Below are 15,344 nucleotides of genomic sequence, written 5' to 3'. Positions count from 1 at the left end.
AATTTGTTTGCACTCGGGAGTGAGATGTGCAAAGGAAAAGGTGTAGAACGGGAGCTGGTAAAAAGTAATTGCGTCGTGTTCGTGTTTGGTCTCGGGTCAAATTCGTGTTGTTCACAAAATCTATCTTAAATTATGTAAAATGTCGAACGATTGTATAATTTAACCACTTTTGCTAAATTTGTCATATTCGGGTTGGTTTTATGTTGTGTCGTGTCAATTTCATGTTTTTTCTTAGTAACTTCATGTGTTGTGTCATGCTGATTTCAATCATGTGTGTCGTGTCATGTTAGAGATTGTCAACTCTAAGGGCCTGTTTAATTTACTGAACTGTACTGATTGGAGCTGAGCTGAACTGAATTGAATATTTTATGAGAGAAGGAAATTAGGAACTAAACTGAATATTTTATGAGAGAAGGAAATTATGAACTGAAATGAACTGAGCTGAGAACTAAACTGAAATTAAGCTGAAGTGAACAAGCCCTAAATTTAATTTCTTAAATTACGAGTAGTTTTTGAGATCTGATAATACCCCGTGTTATTATATGAATAGTAATAATTTACTTTGTACTTCGCATTACTTATGCTTTTATGCATAAAATCCATGATATTTATTAACTCGTTTTAATTTTCATTACGTTATCCTTTATTCATACGGATTTTTCACCAAATACCACAGAGTTAAAGCTTAATTCACCATATACTATCGAAAACTTTCTAATACACCATATACCATTAATGTCACAACATGCCATTAATGACTAACGGACGTTAACATCGTTAGTCATTAAGGTTAATAATGCCATGTGTCACTTGTGATTTGTTCCCTTCTAAATAATTTAATTTTAAAATAATAATTTAATTAATTATCGAAAAAAAACCAGCCACCACCAACATTCCCCCAGCTAGCCACCACCAACGACACCCCTACCAGAACCCCCTCGGCGGTGTGGAACCCGACCAGGACCTCCGCCGGCGCTCTTCCCCTTCCCCTAAACTGTCATGCGGGGCTCCCCGCATCTCCCTCAAAAACCCCTACTTTAACCACCGTGCTAGCATCACCTTGAAAAACCCCCTATCTCCCTCATAACCCTCCCCTAAACACCGGCCGATGCCGAAACCCCCTCCCTCGCGTCGGCGAACAAATTCGCCCCGTCCCGATGCCATCTCCATCCCATTGAACCACCACGAAGGCCAAAACCCTAAAACCAAAATCTAGGGTTTCGATTTTGGTGTTTTGGGGTTTCGTGGTGGTGGTTTTTGGCAAGTTGAGCGGTGGCGACTTGTAAGAGAGGGTTTGGGCTGCCGACGAAGGGGTTTTCGGCTAAGGTGGAAAGGTGGGGAGGGGTTGAACTCAGCGAAGGTGATGTCTAGGGATTTTGGCTAATAAATTATTCATTGGAAAGCACTTTACGAGCCCAACCCAACTATACTATTAATGGACCATTATCATAGACCAAACTAAATTGGAATGACTATTTTCATAAAATAGAGAAGATATTCAAAAACAGGAAGAAAGATTTTATCAAAACAAACACATCACAAGACTTTTCACACTTCATTTCATTCGATAATCAAGCAACGTGAAAAGTATCATCACTGGATTTGAGAGTCTACAACAACATAATTCAATACATAAATTATAAATATTTTCACATGTGCCTTAGGTTTACTTCGTACAATTTACAAACGTTCAAGACATTAGACATAGGATTTCACAAAGAAATTATATGAGTAAATAATTGCTAAACCATTCATATTTGCTATCAAGCATGGAGAAATTAAATAACCGAACTCATTTAGAGATAGGAAAAGTAATACCAAAAATCTAGCAAATATATGTACTACAAGTTCATGAAAACATTACCTTTATAAATAAACATCATTAATAGTTCTAAATACCCTTTAAGATAAAAAAAAATAATAATACTAAAAATAAAAAAATGAAAAAAAAAACTTATAGTCAAAACAAAACTCATACCATGAGACACATGCAGTAACTAATTAGTTATTTTTTGCATCTAATCCAAATATCCCCAAATTGCTCATTGAACTCCAGAATAATAAAATTACGAAAATTTGGGAAACAATATAAACATATTATGTAAAGTTTTAAATTAACGCTACCAATGATAGTTGAGAATGAACTTTCCTGATATCAAACACAAGTCCCTTATTTAGGTTGTCAAGCATAACTAGAATCCGGACCTTTCTCTCCATAAAAATCAGCCTGATCGTCGATTACTGATTGCATTAGTTCATGTAGTCGACGTCATCCATTATTGGAAATGAATAATTATTTTTTTTTTCTGTCCGCAACTGCTAGCATAGCCCATTTAATCTATTATATTATGGATAGATGAGAAAGATGATTCAAGATAAACAAACCAATGCAAACCGAAATTTAATAGTTCTTTGTAATTAAATAATGCGGCACTACCATTAACATTCCAAATTATTAATACCGTGAGACTCGTTGTTCTAGTCCCAAATTAATGAATGAGGATTTGGAATGATATGACATTCTTGAAATGTGTGCAGTGATTTCATTATTAAAAGTTCAGAACCCATGATCAATATTAATCTCCTTGTATTTTATATGATGGAGGTATACATATGTATACAATACAATTGATAGAGTTTGCTTAGAGAATAATAAATCCTAAAATTCAAAAAGTTTTAAAATGGTACAAGATGACATCCACAAATATGTTTAGATAAGAATTGAATAAACCCCTATATCTAGAATATTCCGGAATGATATAAGGAGTATAATGGTCATCTACACAATATTTCATAACATTCATAAATTTTTAGAAAAGAAAAAAAAAATCAAAAAATTTAAAATAAATGCACGGGATTACAATACTCTAATTATGATAATAATATCTCCAATAATACTATATTATATTCTTGCCTTGTAAAAAAAAAATTATGTTCTTGTATATACGAGTGATATCTAAGATAAAATTATATAAACCGTGTAATGATAATGATAAACTTTGCATCAGCTCTATCCTAATTCTATCCGGCTTAAACGAACTAATTTTTTTTTTTTTTTTTTTTTCTTTCTATATAAACACACCATCGATCAGATCCTAAAAGTCTAAAACCAAATAATTACTATTCGCTATAATAATGTCGTTTCAATTTGTATCGCACAGTGATTCAGGTATTAAAATACCTTGCGATCATCCGCGTATTTTTCGTAGTTGTTCAAAGAAAATCAAAGTTCAATTAATTTTTGAGAACCATGAACGCTTAGTTCATCATATAAAGAATGGTGAACAATTAGTGAGTTTACGCTATTTGCATAGCAAGAAGTACCTCTATGCTAACCCTTTTTGTGATTGTTGCAAGCTTGATATAATAAGGTTTCTGTCCAATACTTATTTATATAAAGGCAAGAAGTATCCTAAAATGATAAATTTGAAGTCAGAGGTAGAACGTATAAACAGCGAGGCAAGGGATCAAATACAGGAGCTCATCAAAACTCAACAAGATGATGATGTTGAGATAATATATGATTATAACATTACTTTTATCAATTTAATTGGCGACAGACTTTGTGACGCGGACGAGTTTAGTGCGTGGATCACCGCCGGTAACTATGCTTATCGCAGAACCATACTGGCTTTCGAAGGTATTTCAAGGGTTATCACCGAAAAAGAGGAGGTATCGTTGAAGTGCTTGAAGCCGTGGTTGTACGACGGCACCTCCCGTCATTACCAAGAATTTGTTTATTGGAATAAATTGCCGGACATCAATGATATAGATAAAACTTGTGCAATTTGTTTTGAAGGATTGTTAAATAGGGAGTTTCAAAAGACTTATTTCGTTCCAAATATTAACGACGAGAGCTTATTAGTAAGCTTATTTGGAATTGAAGAATCCCTTGAATCGATCGTAAAATTGGGGTGCAAGTGCAAGCATATGTTTCACGAGCCTTGCATTCTTAAATGGCTTATCAAAATCCAGTATGTCCTCATTGCCGAACTTATATGGGGCCTCCTGAACTTCCTAGTCATTATTTTTTGGGCATAGATCGTCTCAATTTGAGACTACAAGACTTGTAATTCTTCAAGGAATAACCGGGTTTCTTTTGTGATTTAGGCTGATTTAGGCATTATTATTGTACGCAGTATTATTCTATATCGATTAATATTTCTTTTATTATTATGTATTGTGATTGAGTCTTCATTAAGTTTAAAAAAATATATATTTTGTAAAAGGTTTGTCCGTGGTTAATCATAGCGTCATCACATATTTCATACATAATTTACCAAGATTTATTAATTAGAATTATTTGACTATTTTTTCAACCACCGTATAATATCAAAAAATTTCCTTGCGCCACAAGATTTGAGATTAGAGTAAGGAAAGAGAGCAAAATTAAAAATTACATGAAACACAAAATAAATTCAAAATGACCCAACGACGATGGTTGAGACTTGAGAGATGTTTTTCGCTTAAATCATCCTTATCTCCTTGACATTATATTGCTTGTCGGCAATTCTAAGGCATTTATTGAATTTTTAATTTATAAATCTTCTTGACTCATATTCGTCCCTTATTGATGAGATTATTAAGGTCTTTTCTTTCTACTCCCTCTGTCCCCAAATGATAGTCCCTTATGGGCAAAAATCACGGGAATTAAGAAACTTAAATAAAAGTAGTAACATTACATTGGAAATATAAATTTACACTGGGTATGTAAAATAGTAGAGAGAGAAAGTAATAAAAGTACATTTAAAAACAAAATTTACATGGGAAAGTTAAATTTGCACAAATATTGTTGTAATTGGAGGAAATTTTGATGAAAAATTGATATTAATGGTACTTGAAAAAAGCAAATGGGGCTATCAATTTGGGACTAAAAATAGACCATAAGGGACTATCATTTGGGGACGGAGGGAGTAATTCTATGAACTTACCTAAACGTGTTACTCCCTTCATTTCAAAATAATGTTCCTACTTCGTAAATCGATGCAAATTTTTACCCATTTTGACTACATATATCTTTAATCTCATACTAGCAAAAATTATAAAACTTAGATATTAATAATCTACTCACCAAAACGAATCAAACTAATCCCACATGACTATGGCCCTGTTCTCTTCACCTTAATTTTGCTGAACTGAAATTATTTTTACTGAACTGAAATTATTTTTGCTGAACTTAAATTAATTTTACTGAACTGAAATTATTTTTGCTGAACATAAATTATTTTTACTAGATTTTCTATTATAATTCTTCTTTAAGAAAACTGAATTTTACTGAACTAAACTTATTTTTACTGAATTAAAATTATTATTACTGAACTGAAATTAATTTTACTGAACTGAACTTATTTTTACTGAACTGAAATTATTTTTACTTAATATTATTTTTTTTTAAGGTGAAGAGAACAGGGCCTATATATATTTGTTCTTACAAATTAAGAGAAATTTAGAAGATTCTATCTTTTTTAAAAAAAAAATCAAAGATTTTAAACAGATTCATCATTGTGGAACGGAGGGAGTATTTTTTTTTTGAAAATTTATATATATCACAATGAACGCTTTTGAACATTGAAATATTAATTAATATACTTTTGGAGTCGATAGGGACAAAGGATAAAACATATGAAAAAATAAAAAAATAAAAAAAAAATTAATGACATCATCAAAGCCAATTGGCGGGAAATTTTTTTATTTGAGAGTGACATGTGTACAATTTGGGAAAGGCATGATTTAAGCAAACTTTTGTTTTAGTATTAGTTAATAGATTTGAATTGGTTATTATGTGTTTATTATTTAAACTAATTTTTGTTAAAATTGAACTTGATGCAAAACTCAACTTCTCCTCTTCTAAATTCAATGGTCCTCAGTTCTTCAATTATAAATATTTAAAAAGACGTAACTTTTGTTGCTACCTTTTATCCCTAAATAAAAGTCAGTAGTCTCATTGACTATTATTTGGAGACGGAGGCCCTGAGTAAATTTTACCATGTATACTTTGGATGTCAATTTAATTATCAAATGTGATTATGAATCGATCTATTCACAGTTAAAGAGTGGGGCCGGGCTTGATGTTGTTGGGAATTTGGGATATCACTTTACTTTGCTCTCCCAATGCAAGTTTCAGCTGAAAAATCTTATGATCAAATTAAACATAATTAATTACTCCCTCCGTCCCTAAATTACATTCCTGTTTGGAAATTTACACGGAAATTAAGGAGGGAAGAATAAGACAAATAACAATAATTAGATAATGCAATGGGAAGTACAAATATAGATTAGTTATTACTCATGACATGTCATCAATCCTTTGCAAAAAAAAAAAGAACCAATCACATGCTCTAATTGAAAATTTTTAACCAATCATATTCATTGTAATTTGACACAAGGATTATGAGTGAGAAAACATTAAATATAAAACAGAAAAAGAGAGTTGATTTACTAAAAAAAACTTATCAAAAATAGAAAGGAGGAATGTAATTTTGAAATACCAAAAATAGAAAGGAGGAATGTAATTTAGGGACGGAGGGAGTACTAATCTTAATCAGTTAGTTGGTGCTTGTTTGAGGACGGCGATGATTAATAATAAAAGGAGATGATCACATTGTATTTCTTGTTTTATAAGCGGTCTCTGACAAACATCCTAATAATGTCTAGTTATTGGTATTATGTAAATAGGGACTACGTGTCAGATCGACGCTTTTAGGTACGTATTTTAATAGATTACTAAGATTAGTATTGATATTCTCGATCAATGAACTACTAATAAAGGTTTGAACTCCTTCCCTTTGTTGAGCATTCAAGAAGAGTGTGAGGATGAATGTTGGCACATTTTTATTTCCAAGTACATTATTAAAAATAACATGAACAAACAAATTAATTAAGTAAGGCTCCGTTCTTTAGAGCTGCTCTGCTCTGCTTTGCTTTACTCTGCTCTGCTGAAATCTGCTCTGCTTTGCTCTGCTCTGCTGAAATCTGCTATGCTCTGCTCTGCCCTGCCCAGAAGCTCAAAAGAACAGGGCCTAACTAACATAGTTGTCTATTAAGATAAGATTAGGAAATATTGTATAATATCTTTGGATTTTCTAATTATGTTAATATTTTATCTTATTCCTAATTATGTTAGGGTTAGGATTTAGGCCGGAATATCTTGTGTAAGTGTAATTATATATATTCTTGAGATGTGAATGAGAAGGGTAAGAGAATTACACATTAATTTGACATGGTATCAAGAGCCAAGGTTTAGGGTTCCAAAAAGGAAAAAAAAAATCACAAATTTTTTTTTTCCACGCTTGAGATTATCAGCGTGAGATTTGTGTGTTAATCATGACAAAAAACAGTGATGATTCAACTCCACCCCAAATTGACATTGAGTATCACCTTGGATCAAGTGATCACCCTGGGACGTGATAACTCCGATCAAACTAAAGGGGGCAGTGAACTATGACGAATGGGCAAAAGCAATTCGAAGGTCTCTAATTGCAAAGTGGAAATTTGGGTTTATTGATGGTTCGATTACGGAACCTTTGACAGATCCTAAGAAGAAAAAGTATTGGGTTGCGGTGCACTCGATGTTAGTTTCTTGGATCACTAACACTCTTGAGGACAATCTGCGTTCAACCATAGAGGATTTTGATATTGCAAGCGAGCTATGGACACACTTGAAGCAGAGATCGATATTGTGTTGGTTAGGGACTTGCCTAGGGGATATGTCTCATCTATGATTTGCTTGCCTAGGGAAAGGGAGAGAGTGGAAGTAGGCTTCTTGGGATCGGCGAGGCGATGATACTTGCCAATGGAATTCCACCATGTGGCAACTTATGGTTGGGCTTCATGTTGGGAGGATGATAGGGAGGTGGATAAAGTCAGAGATAATAGCACGTTGGGCGGGTTTGAATTGACCATACCATATAAGGTTTATCGTAATTTTACCATTAAGGAGCTAGAGGACCCTTATGGTATTGGAAGGTCATCGGCTCAGTCGGGTCACCGAGCTGCCTTGCCGCCAAGGAAAAGCCAATGAGGGAAAGAAAAAGAGCAAGGTACAAAATTTTGAGGTGAAAGGATGCCATGGATATAATCTAAAATGTCACTTTTTAGTTAAAATGTTTCGGTAAGATAGTAAGGTAGAATGAAATTAAAGAGTTCAGGGATGAAGAATATGGTAAAGGAGGATGGTATATAGGTGTGTTAAGAATAAGAATATTAGTAAAGGAAGTTGCTAGGAAGAAAGAAGTGAAGAAATAACGTAATGCTACTAATAGTGCAGTAGTAGCCTAGTTGGGCCAGTTCTCATTGACTGAACTGAGCTGAACTTATTAATTAGTGATTTTTAACTACGGATTAGTGATATTTGATCATTTATTGATTATTTATTATTATACATTTGTATATAGACAAATATACATATTAAAATATTTATGAAAAATAAATTATTATTATTATTTATTATTTATTGTTTATTATTATTATTATTATTATTATTTATTTATTATTTATTATAATTATTATTATTATTATTATTATTATTATTATATCTCAAAAATATACAAAGTTATACAAGCTATAGAAAATTAGTGGGAAGTCGAGATACAATCTGGGCTCCCAATCCTAATTAAAAACAGGGGCCGCGCGGCCGCAGGCCCCCACTATCACAAATTATGACGTAGACTCTCCCACATTGGGGAGATCTTAGGCTGATGTGCCTTCTAAGTGTAATGAAGGTCATCGACTTAGGCCATGAGCCTTCTTAATCGGCCATGGACCCCCGTCTAGGTAAGTATATAATTATTATTATTATTATTATTATTATTATTATTATTACATCAAAAAATCTACAAATTCTATGAATTTACAAGAAATTGGTGGGGAACCGAAATACATTTTGGGCCCCCCACCCCTCTAGCTATAGCGAATCCGATCCTAGTGAAGATGTGAGCAGCTGCACGAGCACCAATATTATTATTATTATTATTATTATTATTATTATTATTATTATTATTATTATTATTATTATCGTCGTTGTAATAAGAGCTTAAAAGAATGAAATTTGGCTTTATATCATTAACAATATCATTAATAAAGTAATTTTTATTATTAACAATACCGGGTTATTTTTAATGGCATTGAAGTAGTGAAAGTGACATGGACCCAAAAAAAAAGGAAAAAGTTAGAGATCAGTTGAAGAAAAAAAAGGCCAGCTGAAGCAGCTCTAATATAATGCAGCTAGGATCAGGTTTACTTGAGGATGGTTTCATGCTGCCAACACGCTTAGCTGGTTAGCTAGTAGGTGGTGAGGTAAACGTTTCATTAATGGGTTAGCACTTAGCAGCAATCTGGATCCTGCTATTCCAGTATGCCATTATAAATGGCTTACATCAATACGAGTATATCTACATGACAGCTTTGATGATTACTTTTCGTCTACAAATTAAGGGGGCGTTTGGTTCATTAGGCAAGTGTAAATTTCCATGAAATTTCAATTTGTGGAAAATGAATTCCATGGTCAAAGTCATGGAAATTCAACCAATTTGTTTGGTTAAGAATTGAGGATGTAAATTTCCATGAGAATTTCAACTTATAAGGGGGGCTTAAATAAAAGTAGGTGAATTTCCATGTTTGATGGAAGTCAAAATTTTCATGAGTTTTCATTGCCCCCATTTTCACTTTTTTGTGTCAACCAAACAAAAGGTTGAAATTGAAATTCATGATAATTTTGACTTCCCACAAAATATTTAGCCAACCAAACAAGGCCTAAGTGTTTGTTTTGTTCATACTCTCTCTATTTCAATTCAAAATAATCACAATACTTTGAGTGTCACATACTAGTATATGATAATGCACAACTTTAATCATTAATATTTGACACGGTTAAATTTAGTATATATGACAAAATACTAATTTAACCTTAAAAATATAATTTTTTGATTTTGATTAAAATATATATTAAATATTAGTAAAACACATAAAGAAGTTGGTATTCTTAAACTTTATATTGATATGAGTACTTATTTACCAACGTCCACTTCTTCCTAAGAACTTTTACAAGGACTTCTTAACAAAATTCCACTATTGATACATGATTCAACTCTTTTCTGATGAGGATTTTCTAATGTTTTATTTTTTCTTCAAATTATGACTACGGTAAAATGCCTATTAAATGAAGCTAAACCTTAATTACAAAAGGTAGGATAAGCTAAATAAACAGGCGTTGACCATAGAGATGAGAATGAGCCTTCCCGGGTTAGTTCATGAAATAGAGGTCCAAATTCATAATTTTAAGCATTTACAACGGCAGCTAGACCACCAACTCATATTCATTCCTCCACGTACATCCTTTTTTTGTTGTTGCCCGTGTAAAAACTTCACTACACTTGAAGGTGTATTTGAATGGCACCTGTACACCTTACTAATTAATGACCTAAACATGGCACATTTGACACTCGCGTCATCTTTCATGTATGCACAATGTAGTACACTGTTATCAGATTTTGCACCAAAAAGTACAGGACTAAATTCTTTCAGCTTCTTGTTAAAAGTATGTATAAAAAAAGGAAAATTTGTCAGAAAAAACCTTTTAAATGCCTCATTTTGCAAGAAAAAATCTTTTAAAGCATTCTTTGTTAAAAAAAACCACCATGATCATTTTTTTTGTTGAATGAAACCTGAGCCTTCTTTTCCGGCATTGACTAATACTTTCAGGCGTTGACTCACTTATTTTCCTACTTGCAACCCACATTTACGTTTTTTCCCTCATTCTTACACCAACAAAAACAAATTTCCAGAAGTTCAACAATCTAGGGCAACAATTTCACAATTCCAAACAAAATTTTCAGCAATGCAAACCAATTTTCATGTATTATTTAACCCATCATAACTCAAAATCATCAAACAACCAACAACAATTAGGTTAATTATGTTTGTTTTTATGTCAATTTTTGGTGATATATAAAACCTAACAATTTATACACGGATTGAGCAAATGAAAAATATAGCTGGGTTTGTACTTCACTACGTAATTGGGGAAATGTTGTTTTGCGTCCAAGCGCCGTCTTCCTTCGTCAAATGAGTTCGTTTGCTTGTCTACATAAAACCCCAATTTTTTTGGGCGAATTTCGAGTATAGAACTAATTAGTTAACACTTACTTCAAGTACTTGTTGATCAGTATTTATGGTGAGTTGAGAGAGGGATAGAAAAAACCCAATTTGATGTGATAGTGTTGTAGAGCATTCATGGAGGAAAGGAGAGAGAGAATAGAGAGGAAATACATTGGAGGGAAAACAAAGTGAACAAGTAATAGGGGGAGTGCAATTATCAAAGAAAGTGACAGCAAGAACGAAGTTAAAGAAGTGAGTCAATGCCTGAAAGTGTTAGTCAATGTCGGAAAAGAAGGCTCAGGTTTCATTCAACAAAAAAAATAATCGTGGTGGTTTTTTTTTATCAAAGAATACTTTAAAAGGTTTTTTTTTTTTGCAAAATGAGGCATTTAAAAGGTTTTTTCTGACAAATTTTCCATAAAAAAATAATACTCGGTAAAATAATTTTAATTTAGTAAAAATAATTATAGTTTAGTAAAAAATAATTTCAATTTAAGTAAAAATCAGTAACTTTAAAGAAGAATTATAATAGAAAATCAATAAAAATAATTTCAGTTCAGCAAAAATAAGGTGAAATGAAGAGGGACTAAGTTTCCTTATGTCAACTGAAAATAAAAATGTTTATTTACAAAAGGAAATTCATTATGGCCCAAGTTTTACATGGTTCTACTTTGATGACAAGTGATAAACATTATTCATAATTGCCTTATTGGTGTTGGCTTTGTAAAGAGCTCAATTCATACAAACTTCAGTTTCTACGTTCTACGTATTTACCTTTACCATCGTGTTGTGATTTTATCTTTATTTGACTCATTCATGTCAATTTGCAACGGACGAGATATTTGTACTCCCTCGATCCCTTTTTAATTTTTCCCGCAAACCGTAGCTTTTTCATTGTTTTCTTTTTTTTTTTTTTTGAATTTTTTTTTTTTTTTTTTTTGAATATTTGTTTTCTTTATACTGTACCTTTTTTTACTATGAATTCTTAAATTATGTGTCACTATAGAAAGAAAGCAATTACTCCGTAACCAATTATCTGAAGAGGCAAGGAAGTCATTGGGCATTGCTTAAGACTCATGATAGGATAGAAAAAAAAAAAAAAAATTATACAAACATATCAAAATAGTAATTTTATAAATACACATTAAGAAATCAAACTGGCTTTCATATAGCTAAATTCAATACTCGTAATATATATAGGTGGAATTTTATATGATCACAGTCTTGACCACATGATCTCATCATGGAATGAGTAATTGATTGGGCATAAGTTGTACTCTTACAAAGATTGAGAATAGAGTTTGGATTTTAATTTATTATTTTATTTATATTCACGCTAAAAAACCAAATTACAGTGATACTTAATACAGCTTATGAAAATAGTATAGTGCACCCGGGTGCACCATGTGCATGGTGCACCCGGAAAGAACATTAGACAAATTTTAAAGAACATGGGCAAAAAAAAAGAACATGCTAGTGTTTGAAAAAGAACATACTTTTTGTTTGACAAAAGAACATGTTTGTGTTTGACAAGAACATGACATTACAAAGAACATAAAATCTTTACAAAAAGAACATGTTATTTTTCATGGTTACTCGGGTGGTTAATCGTGTTTGAAAAAGAACATTATATTTGACAAAAAAGAACATGTTTGTGTTCGACAAATAGAGGTGACCATTGGGCGGGTCGGGCCAAGGTTAAATAAGCAGCTCACTTCTCGGGTCGGGCCAAAGTTTTTGTGCCCAAATCTGCCCAAAGTGTTCCGGTAGTGCAGGATATTCGGGCTGAGTAAAAAAAAATCAACTAAAATGCGTAAAAACGCATTCCCAAACTTGCCCAAAAAATTAAATTTACGGGCCTGACCAGATTTGTGGGGCGAAAAAATTTCTGCCCTAAACCCGTCCAAAATCGGGCCGGGTTGGTCTAACTTTGATCACCACTAGCCAAAGAACATAAAGTCTTTACAAAAAGAACACGATAATATATTAAAGAACATGTTCTTTTTCCTGGTTACTCGGGTGATTGAATTTTGTGTGTGTGTGTGTGTGTGTAATGTACATACATTAAAGAACATAATAATCAAACTTAAAGAACATATTATGCTCACGTTCTTTATAATTATCTATAATGTTCTTTTTTTCGCCCATGTTCTTTTAAATATTCCAAATGTTCTTTCCGGGTGCACCATGCGCATGGTGCACCCGGGTGCACCAACCATACATTATACAGCTTATTATACAATTTTTTTAGAAGATAACAAATTTAACTCGGAAGTCATATCAGTACTTCTCCGTATTATATACTCTGTACGACTTTCAAAATTCTCAATTTGTCCCACCAAAGTTGAGCAAGATGAGGTACTAGAAAAATACAAAGCAGTCACCAAATATTTCCTTTTGTTAATACCATTCGCATTATAACTTGCTCCAGTAGATGAGTCCACGAGTAAATTACCAGCATACTCCGGCCCTGGGTAAGCACCTTTCCCATACACCCCTGGACAAGCTGTTGCAGCCTCAAGTAGAGCCTCTTTTGGGCCTTGGTAGTACCCGTTTCCATACGGGTTCGTCACGGTCCCAGCCTTTTTCCCTAGACTGTAGTTCATGCACTTATCCCTACACCCCCTGCTAAACTACGTTGTTTGTCCTTAATATCTTTTGCAATTTTTTTTATCTTCATCCTACTTTACTTTCCATTCAAGCCATTATTTTTTTTTCTCTCTCCTCTTCTTAAGAGATTTCATTTTCTGTCTCCCTTTTTTTTTTTGTTATCATTTTTCTATTTTTCAAGCTGTTCTTTTATAAAGATTTCTTGCTTAGTTGCTTCTCAATTCCTATAAGGATCCATGTGAGTAATTTATAGCGTAAATGCTAATTAATCATTTTTTTTTTCTTTTTTTTTTGGTAATGCTCTGTTTTTTTTTTTTTTATTTTTTTTTTTTTTATTGTTTGATTACAATGATTTGATTTCATAGTTTTGGTTGTAATGATTTTAATCTTGATAAAAATATGTTTTTCGATTGTTATTGTTTGATTGTAATGCTTATGATGATTTGATTCATATATAGTTTTGGTTGTAATTGTTCTTCTATTCGATTTCCTACCTACTCATCGATCGCGGTGTTAAGCTGAGTTGCATTATTGTTATTTTGTGTTATTGCTCTTATATTTATAATTTTGATTGTAATTTTATTATTTGATTGTTCAATTCTAGTTATTGCTCTTATTTAATTTCCATTTTAATATTCTATTTTTTCCAGTAATGTGTGTCTTATATGAACATTTTATAGATGTTTATAATTTTATCATTTATATTTTTTACTAGTATTAATGTGCATATTATATGAACACAATGCTCACTTCTATAATAGTAAATGTTCATTTATGTCTATATTAGTGTTACGTAGTATATTATATGTTTATTGTAGTTGTATTTGAATATATATATGTTGTACATGTGAATTTTAATGATCATCATTGTTTTGTTGTTGCTCACATACATTTTAGCTTATGAACACATTGTGTTATTTGTTATTATGTTGTGGCATTATAATGTTCAATTATGTAAAGATAAATGTTCATTCATTTATATATACTCTATGGTAACTTTACTTTAATTGATTAAATGTGTTATTATCATTGAACATTGTTGTTATTAGATACATATGTTCATTTCTAGAAGATTATTCTTATGAAATGTAGGTATTGGAATTAGATATTTAGAGTTGGAAAGAGTAAGAGGCGAATAGATGATTCATTATGCATATAAAAAAGGTTTGTTATCTTGCTATTGCGTGGTCTAACTCACTATCCTATATCCACGATTCTTTGTTTAATTATTAGAAGAAAAAAAATACAAATGGATTATTAGTTAGATTTGATCAACAGTAAGTGTTGAAATGAACCAGGTTTCATATGAATATATGAATAGAATAACAATTAAATGATTGATCTGGAAATGAACATTTTTCAGTATATATATAAATGAACATATATAAGTGTGGAAATGACCATCCATTAATATGGAAATGAACAACTATTAATACATTAATGAACATATTTACGTAATTGAATATGGAAATGAACATCTATTAATATATAAATGAACATGCATTAGTTTAAAAATGCCTATGAAAGATATCAATCAATGAATATGAAATATATACGTGAATAATTCTAGAAGCTATCAATATGTCATTTACCATATATCCATATGAGGAAAGACATACTACTGAGCATGAAATATATTG

The 15,344-nt window shown here is 31.9% G+C and overlaps 1 non-coding gene across 1 annotated transcript; it reads right to left on the bottom strand.

Annotated features, from left to right (window-relative positions):
• Nucleotides 1-8,617: 8,617 nt before the first annotated feature.
• On the bottom strand, nucleotides 8,618-8,780 carry LOC145615732 (U1 spliceosomal RNA). The gene has a single exon (XR_014107326.1). It is a non-coding gene; the product is annotated as a U1 spliceosomal RNA (small nuclear RNA).
• Between the last annotated feature and the right edge of the window lie 6,564 nt (nucleotides 8,781-15,344).

This window comes from Chenopodium album, chromosome 25 (assembly GCF_948465745.1).
Source record: "Chenopodium album chromosome 25, dcCheAlbu1.1, whole genome shotgun sequence".
In the NCBI taxonomy this organism is placed as follows: Eukaryota; Viridiplantae; Streptophyta; class Magnoliopsida; order Caryophyllales; family Amaranthaceae; genus Chenopodium; species Chenopodium album.
This window is presented reverse-complemented; position numbering and strand designations above follow the sequence as displayed.